General features: G+C 37.9%; 1 pseudogene; it reads right to left on the bottom strand.

The window, feature by feature from the left end:
* Positions 1 to 8,313: 8,313 nt before the first annotated feature.
* LOC121013062 (uncharacterized) lies at positions 8,314 to 8,403 on the bottom strand (annotated as a pseudogene).
* Between the last annotated feature and the right edge of the window lie 1,515 nt (positions 8,404 to 9,918).

Genomic DNA, 9,918 nt, shown 5'->3' with positions numbered 1-9,918 from the left:
AAAGAGGGAGAGAGAGAATCCCAAGCAGGCTCCACACTGTCTGAGGAGCCTGACCCGGGGGCTCAATCTCATGCACCATGAGATCATGATCTGAGCTGAAATCAGGAGTCGAAAGCTTAACCAACTGAGCCACCCAGACACCCCTGATCTTTTTTATTATTTATTTATGTATTTGTTAATATAAAGATTCCATGAGATCAATATGAATGGGGAAAAAGGGCTATATAGCTGACATCTACCTGGTTCTTATAATTCTCATCATGTCAGAGAAGTCAGAGAAGCCCAGGATTCTGTAAAGAAGTGATTTTTTGCAAGAGGCAGAGCTTACTGAGGTGTAGAGAAGCTGTATGTGTGATGGTTAAGAACATAGACTCTGGAACCAATTTGAACCTCATCTACATTTGGTAGCTGTGTGACCTTGGGCGATTACCTAACCTCTCTGTATTACAATTTCCTCGTCAGTACAAAAAGAAGATAATAAGAGTACACACCTCATTGGGTTGTTGTGAGAATTAAATGAAATAATTGAAGTAAAGTGTCCAGAACAGTGATGGCCCATGGCTGTCAGTAAAATTAGCTGTTATTTATCTTAGTCAGATGTAAGCTCCTTGACAACAGGTACTTTCTACCTATTTTCTTTATTCACTTATGCATCTCTAGTACTTGAAAAGTGCCTGACACGGCAGTAGCTGAAAGCGACCTGCTGAAGGAAAAAATATATGCAAGCTCCATTAGTCAAATAAGAGGGCAAAAAAACAAAACAAAACAAAACAAAACAAAACAAAACAAAAAAAAAAACTGGACTAAAATGTTGAGAATTATTGAAGGAAGGGATGGGCACATAGGAGTCTATTAGAATGATTCTCTCTACTTTTGTGTAGGATTGAAAAGTTTTATAATAAAAGTTAATAAAAAGAAGACTTGGTTGATGTAATCATTGGAGATAACCATACATAAAAGAACAACAACAACAAAAAACCTTTATCCCTTTTTGTTACAGCCTGAGAAAGTAAAAAGACATTTGATATTACTAACCACTGTTATTCTGCCATAGACTGGTGGAACTGTGGTCCCCAAAAGATGCTTGTTTCTCTTTTAAGGACTCTGATGGCAAGCAAGAATTTTAGTAAAAACCAACAAAGCTGATCTGCCAAGCTGCACTATTTTTTCTTATAATCACCTTATCATATACCCAAAGGGCTTGTAAGGATCCTTGGGGATGAGTTTGTCCATTTCCCTCAGAGGTTACTCAGGTAGCTGTCGGCACTGGCCACTGTCCACTGTCACCTCCCTCCCTGCAGGCCAGAGGTCACCATCCCACATCTCACTTCTCAGCAGACTCCTGGATCCTGATGCAGTGAAACCTCCACACCCTACCTACCTTGGGATCTCTGCCTGGTTCACTTTCTGAGCCTCTTGATTCTCCATTCTCATCTTGTCCCGTTCAGGGGCAGTAACCAGCCACAGAATGCACGCCTCAGTCCTGATAAGGCTCCTTGTGGGACAAAGCGTCTGTGAGCTGCCCTGGGCTCCTCCTCACACGACAGCTCTGGCTTAGAGGGCTCCCCTCCGTAGGAAACCCTGTTCAGGCCCCCAGTGTTGCTGGTTACTACTTTCCTCCTGGTCCCTTGCCCCTTGGGAAGCACCATCTGATAAGCAGCATAAAGAAGCCATTTTAATAGCACTAAGCTACACTCTGGAAAGAGAGCCTTAGTCATGGTGCTTGTGCTTTCAAGTACATGGGAGTTACGTTCTGTAATGTCACTATGAACACTGGATTAGTGCATACTGAACCATTGCTCCTAGGGGAAATATAGGCTTCAGTTCCTGCCAGCCTCTGGTCACAACATTTTTGTCACTGATCAATACATAACCTTTTTTTCTGTGTGTTTCTGTTTGCCTTATTTAATAAACCATTGATTCATTAACATTGAACTCACAGCCAACAGCGCTATAACTCATGCCTGAATGAAGCTTATCTAACACAAGTATTTTGTCTCTAAGGCAAATCACAGCCTCCTTGCACTTAGGGACACGAGATGGCACTTTCGCACAATACTTGGGCCCATTTTAAACAGTGAAATTACCAACAAAAAGCATAAAAATTTGAAAAAATGTGGCACTAAGTAACTTTGAAGAGGATCCTTATTTATACTGTAAGAGCTGAAACAAGAAGGCAGAGTCGCTTCTTTGATCCCAGTTGGGAATGTGTGCATTAGGTAATTCAAACATTTCACTGTTCCTCATGTTTGCAAATGACTACAGAAGTGCTGTGAGCATTGCTTTTGGAGTTACAAATAAATCTTACCAAGTAGGGAAATTCGCAAATACAGAATCTGAGAATAATGAGGGTTGACAATATATCTGTTAACCTTGCACAATATGCCATTATGTTCAATAAAACAAAACTAGCAATTTACTACATATATGTTACAGAATATTATATATAGTTATGTAAAATCATAGTTCTTCATTGCATGCCTTTGGTCCAGGTGATCTGAAATGAGGAAAAAGATGATAAGGTGAGCTACAAAATTTTAAAATATACATTATTTTTTTATTTTTAAAGTTTATTTATTTATTGAGAGAGAGAGAGCAGAGAGAGAGGGAGAGAGAGGGAATCCCAAGCAGTCTCCACACTGACAGTGCAGAGCCCTACGTGAGGCTTGAACTCACAAACTGTGAGATCATGACCTAAGCTTAAACCAAGAGGCAAATACTTAACCAACTGAGCAACCCAGACACCCCTAAAATATATGATCTCTTAAACGTTAAACCTTTACGCTATAGGTATTGTTTATACATTTATATACATTTTATGTATAACATACCATGTTATTTTTATCATCTGTATAGCTCATAATTTTAAAGTTTCCTTCATTGATTTAGAAAAAGTTGAACTGAGGCAAATTTCAGTGATTACCTGAAATACCATGTTTATATCTAAAGAATATATTAAAATTGAAACGCTATAAATATCACTTAAAGTATTAAAAATTTTTCTCCATTACCCCAGTGAGAATTATCAGTAGGAGATCTCTATTATTATTATCACACCATAAAAATCATTTGCAAATTCTCTAATCACTTCAAAGAACAAAAAGTTTCACATCTAAGTATTAAGGCAAAGTTGCATTAGTTTTAAATGGAAAATTAACCATTCCAAGGGCGATAATCATATAGAATGCATTATTAGGTGCTTTCAATGAGAAGCAAAGGAGAATTTTACCTTCCTGAATGAGCAAATCAAGGGATATGAGTTGGAATTTTCAGAATAGGAAGGCATCCTTAGCCTTGTGTAGCCAGAAGTTTCCCAGATGTATTTCTGCTCCCCTAGTCTTGGGAATCTGCTTCTTGTAACTCAGTGTCTTAAGGTGCTCATATCATTATCACCTCATTGTCACAGGTACAGTAGGATGATGGAATTTGGGAGGTGACTGGATGTTTTCCAGGCATGTTGGTCATGAGAAGAGCACTTTCCAGGATCCACTGGTGCTTGATATCATGGTAGAAAAAGCTACCCAGGAAGATAAATTAAAATAGCATGTAATCCTCTCCCCAGTGATCCAAAATGTTCCTGAATACCACACCAATGAGGCAAATAAAAGATTGAGTGTCCATCCAGATGCCAAGAGTAGGGAGAGAGGTCATAAAACACGCCACAACTTGCTCAGACATGCAGTGGGTAGACTTGCCTCAGGCGTGTAGTCCTTTAGCCTGTTGACTTTAATCTGGTCTGGGGATGTGTTACAGGAAGTTTGGTCTGGTGGGTTCAAACGGAACCCTGTCACTGAAGTGCAGCATTCCATGTGAACTTCCATTTACCACTGGAGAATGAGGAAGCGATTTACAAAACAGTTAAACTCAAGGTGTGCGGTTCTTAAAATGTACACGATCACTACGGAATGCAGAAATAAGGAATGCTGGGGTGAAGAGAAGGAAGAACGGAAATTAGACCGAGATTGGATTGGAGAGTCAGATTCACTCCCAGTGGAGTCATTTGGCACGTTGCAGACATGAATCAGAGCACACGATTTCTCAACTGGGTGCTGGGCATGAAAACTGCTGGGAGCTGGACCACGGTTCCCTCAGTGATACATCTCTCAGGCCCCAGTGTGTGGTCAGACACACTGCTCACAAATTCCACCCAAAATAGTCTTTCTTTTTCACACTTAAAAATTCGTTCCAAACAAGTGTTTCCTTTTAACATTCCCAGAGCAGATTGACTTTTTGAGCTTTGTGTTGCTTCCAACTCTGTCAATGTCAGAGGCCTCAAATTAATTCCAACATCTCGTTGCTGTTTTCCCTTAAGAAGTCCTGATGGTATTGCACTCACTTTGGGTTCAATCTGTTTATGCTTATTGGAATGCCCATTAGAGCAGCATTTCTACCACTTTGCTCCGGAAAATGCTTGTGATTAGCATAAGGGTCTTGAATAGTCATCCCTATCACTTTGGTCATGAAACAGTTACATCCAGTTAAAAGAAGAAAGGAGTCATGTGGAGAGAAGGGGGGCAATTGAATATTATTAGAGCCTTGAGGAATGAAGGCCACAGGGTGAAAACCATTGCATATTAAGTAGCTCAGCCTAATAAAAACCAAAGGAAACAGCAGCAAACTGTTACAGAAAGTTCTTCTGAACTGCCCTCAGCCCGTTTTCTCCTGCTTCCGTTGGTGATACTTGGACAGACATGCGCCTTCACACGCAGGCTCATACATGGTCTGCCCTGACTTCTGACCTGGTTTTATCCTAGACATCAGGTTCCAGGCCATCTTCATGCCTTCTCATGTGAAAGTTCATGCCTGGTGCCCAATTTCATGTCCTTTTCAGAGTCAGTATGAAGGAGACCTGGAGAAGGCCTTCCCTGACCACCCAAGATGAGGCAGTACCCACTCACCGCTTCCTCTCTTGTCACACTTCATTGCATCACTTCATTTTATTTCTCTGTTTAGCACTTACTACTCTCTTGTGTATTCATTAGTTGACTTGTTTATTTTTTGTCTCTTCCAACTACAGTGTAATTCTATGAAGGGAGAGACTGTGTCTTGTTCAGCATTATCTCTAGGGCCTAGAAATGTCCTTAGCACATAATGGTTCCCCAGGAAATATTTATTTACTCACTGACTATGAGCTGATGAGAGAATAACTTTGCATCATGTACTGTGAGTGTACATATAGCACCTAGAAGTGACAGACACACAAGAGGTATTCACAGTGACCCTCTTTCCCCCCATGCTCTCTGTAAACTGCATGTTCAGTTGCATGTTAAGGTCTGATGGGATCAGTCCTGTTGACTTGAGTGTTGACTGACTTATTAATTTAATTTCTGACTTAGATTTGGCCTCTGGGACAGGCCTGGAGGGTGCAGTGAGAGCAAACACACCAGACTGCTGGGTGTGGGGATCTTGGGTTGTAGTCTTGTTTCACCTCTGATTCACTATGTGAACTGTGGGCAACTTGCTTAACCCCTGTGATTCTGTTTTTTCATCCGCAGAGTGAAGAGGTTGGATAGATGATGCTTAAAATCACTTTCAGTTCTTGCACTTTTGTAGTGTTGCCTCTTTTCCTCTGTGTGGATGTGAGCACAGACCACTGTCTTCATATGAGAGTAAACATGATTACAGAGTGTTCTGCAGCCCTTAGAGAAATTCACAATACGGTATTATGATGGATATACAACACTCTCCTCTTTGTCCCCTCAAAGATCTCAGAACATATGTTTCTTTGCCATGTACTTTAGGAGCCTTTGTACTCAAAGTAGATTTAATAAATCCCCCTTTATATTTATATAGCATTTTTCATTTGAGACTATCAAGATTTATCTACAACCTGTCATTAGTGCTATTTTTTTTTGCCTAGAAATTCTCTGTGGATATGAAGGATAATGACTATTTATCCTCCTCTATGGGCTTTCTATTTTTAAATTTTTATGTATGTATGTATGTATGTATGTGTGTATGTATGTATGTATGTATTTATTTATACTTATTGAGGTATAATTAACATACAATATTATGTTAATTTCAGGTGTACAACACTGTGATTTGACATTTGTATATATTGTGAAATGGTCACCATAATTAGCCCAGTTACCATCTATCACCTTACACAGTGAATACAATGTTACTAATTTTATTCTCCATGCTGTACATTATATCCCGATGACTTATATATTTATTTTATATAAATATTTTATAACAGGAAGCTTGTAGTACTTAATCTTCTTCACTCATTTTGCCCACCCTGCAAATCTCCTCCCCTCTGGCAACCACCAATATTTTCACTTTATCTATGAGTCTGGGTTTTATTTTGTTTGTTTTTTGGATTTCACATCTAAGTGAAATCAGTGATATTTATCTTTCTCTGTCTGACTTATTTTACTTAGCATAATATCCTTTAGGTCCATCTATGTTATTGCAAATGGCAAGATTTCATTCCTTTTTATAGCTGAATAATAGTCCATTATGTGTGTGTGTGTGTGTGTGTGTGTGTGTGTATCTGTCTCACATCTTCTTTATGCATTCATTCACTGATGGACGTGTATGTTGTTTCCTTATCTTGGCTGTTGTAAATAATGCTTCAGTGAACATAGAGGTGCATATATTTTTCCAAATTAATGTTTTCAGTTTCTTTGGATAGATACCCAGTAGTGGAATTACTGGATCATATGGTAGCTCTATTTGTAATTTTTTGAGGAAGCTCTATACTGTTTTCCATAGTGGCTGTACCAGTTTACATTCCTACCAGCAGTGCACAAGGATTCCCTTTTCTTTATGTCTTTACCAGCGCTTGTATTTCTTGTTTTTTTGATAATAGCCATTCTTTTTTAATTAAAAAAATTTTAAGTATATTTATTTATTTTGAGGGGGGGCATGGAGAGAGGCGGGGAGATGCAGAGAGAGAGAGAGGGAGAGAGAGAGAATACCAAGCAGGCTCTGCACCACCAGCACAGAGCCTGATGCGAGGCTAAACTCATGAATCATGAGATCATGACCTGAGCTGAAACCAAGAGTCAGATGCTTAGCTGACTGAGCCACCCAGACGCCCTGGTAATAGCCATTTTGACAGGTGTAAACTGATAACTCATTATGGTTTTGATTTGCATTTCTCTGATGATTAGTGATGTTGAGCGTCTTTTCATGTGCCTGTTGGCTATCTGTATGTCTTCTTTGGAAAAATGTCTATTCAGATCCTCTGCCCATTTTTTTTTTTTTTTGTTATTGAGTCATATGAGTTCTTTATATATTTTGGGTATTAACCCCTTATTAGTCATATGATTTGCAAATATCTTATTCCGTTCAGTAGGTTGTCTTTTCATTTCATTGATTGTTTCCTTCACTGTGCAGAAACTTTGTAGTTTGATGTAATCCTAACTGTTTATTTTTGCCTTTTGTTTCCCTTGCCTTTGTAGTCAGATCTTAAAAAAACGTCACTAAGACGGATGCCAAAGAGCTTCCTGCAAATGTTTTCTTCTGGGAGTTTTATGGTTACAAGTATTACATTCAGTCTTTGATCCATTTTGAGTCATTTTTTACATATGATATAAGATACTGGTCTAGACCCATTTTTTTTGCATGTGGCAGTCCAGTTTTGCCAACACCATTTATTGGAAAGATTGTCTTTCTTCTGTTGTATATTTTCACCTTTTTAGTTGTAAATTAATTGACCATATATGCATGGATTTACTTCTGAGCTCTCAATTATATTCCATTGATCTATGTATCTGTTTTCTTGCCAATACCATACTGTTTTGATTACTATAGCTCTGAAATAAATTACTATTACTCTGAAATCAAGGAGTATGATAATTCTGGTTTTGTTCTTTGTTCTTAAGATTGTCTTGGCTCTTTGGGGTCTTTTGCAATTCCATATGAATTTTAGAATTATTTGTTCTAGGTCTGTGAAAAATGTCATTAGAATTTTGATAGGGATTGCATTGAATCTGTAGATTGCTTTGGGAAGTATGGACAGTTAACAATATTAATTCATCCAGTCCATAAACATGAAATGTCTTATTATTTATTTGTGTCTTCTTCAGTTTCTTTCTTCAATATCATATAATTTTCAGAGTACAACTCTTTCCCCTCCCTGGTTAAATTTATTCCTATAGGGGTGCCTGGGTGGCTTAGTTGGCTAAGCATCCGACTTCAGCTCAGGTCATGATCTCATGGTTTGTGAGTTCAAACCCCGTGTTGGGCTCTGTGCTGACAACTCAGAGCCTTGAGCCTGCTTTATATCCTGTGTCTCCCTTTCTCTCTGTCCCTCTTCTGCTTGTGCTCTGTCTCCCTCTCCCTCTCTCTCTCTCCCTCAAAAATAAATAAGCATTAAAAAAATAAAAAGAATTATTCCTAGGTATCATATTCTTTCTACACTTGATCTTAGCCAAAAGGCCGAGAAGCGATTATCATATTCTTTCTGATGTGATTGTAACTAGAGTTATCTTGATTTCTCTTTCTGAAAGTTCATTATTAATTATAAAAACACAACATATTTGTATATTAATGTTGTATTTTGCAACTTTACTGAATTTATTTATTAGTTTTATGTGTTCATTGATTAGTTTTATTAATCCTAACATTTTTTCTATATACAATATGTCATTTGAAAATAGTGACAGTCCTACTTCTTTCTTTCCAATTTGTATGACTTTTCTTTTTGTTGTCTAATTGATGTGGCTGGGACTTCCAGTAGTATGTTGAATAAAATTGGGAATAGTGGGCATCCTTGTCTTGTTTTCTTTTGTCTCTAAGGTATTTTTTGATTTTTTCTTTTGATTCCTTCTATGACCCAGCAGTTGTTAAGTAACATGTTGTTTAATTTCCATATTTTTTTGAATTTCCCAGTTTTTTTCTTGTAGTTGATTTCTAGTTTCATATCATTGTGGTCAGAAAGGATACTTGGTATAATTTCAGTCTTCTTGAATTTATTGATATTTGTTTAATCCTGGAGAATGTTCCATGTACACTTGAGAAATATGTTTCTTCTGGTTTTGGATGAAATATTCTGTATATATCTATTAAGTCCGTTTGGTCTAGTGTGCATTTAAGGGGCCAGTGTTTCCTTATCAATTTTCTGTCTGGATGATCTATCTATTGATGTAAGCGTGGTGTTAAAATCCCCAAATATTATTACATTGCTGTCAATTTCTACCTTCTGGTCTGTGAATATTTGCTTTATATTTTTTAGTGCTCCTATATTGGTGCATATATATTCATAAATCTTGTATCTTCTTACTGGATTGACTTCTTTGCCATTATGTTCCTGTCTTTGTCTTTTATTATAGTCTTTGTTTTAAAATCTATTTTGTTTGATATGAATATAGCTACACCAGCTTTCTTTTGGCTTCCATTTGCATGGGATATCTTTTTCCATCCCTTCACTGTCCTGTTGTAGCTCTTTTTGCGTTTATCCAGTTTGGAATTCTCTGGGTTTCTGGAACCTGGATCTCTGGTTTCTTTCTAGGTTAGGAAAGTTTTGAGCCATGATTTTCTCACATAAGTTTTCTGCCACTTTCTCTTTCTCTTCTCCTTTTGAGACCCCTATAGTGCAAATGTTATTGTGTTTGATGTCTTATAGATTCCTTAAGTTATCTTCATTTTTTTCTTTTAAAGTTTATTTATTTTGAGAGAGAGAGAGAGAGCGAGAGCACAAAGTGGTGTGGGAGCAGAGAGAGTAGGAGAGAGAGAATCACAAGCAGGCTCTGAATTGTAAGTGCAGAGCCCCATGTAGGGCTCTAACTCAGGAACTGTGAAATCATGATCTAAGCCGAAATCAAGAGTCAGATGTTTAATCATCTGAGCCACCCAGGTGCTGCAATTTATCTTCATTTTTAAAAATTCATTTTTTTGTTATTCTGTCTGGGTGAGTTCCATTACTTTATCTTCCAACTTGCTGAACTGTTCTTGTACTTCACCTAG

This window comes from Herpailurus yagouaroundi, unplaced genomic scaffold (genome assembly GCF_014898765.1).
Source record: "Herpailurus yagouaroundi ecotype Mexico unplaced genomic scaffold, PumYag 197, whole genome shotgun sequence".
Taxonomy (NCBI): domain Eukaryota; kingdom Metazoa; phylum Chordata; class Mammalia; order Carnivora; family Felidae; genus Herpailurus; species Herpailurus yagouaroundi.
Note: the sequence above shows the minus strand (reverse complement) of the source record. Positions and strands in the feature narration are given on the sequence as shown.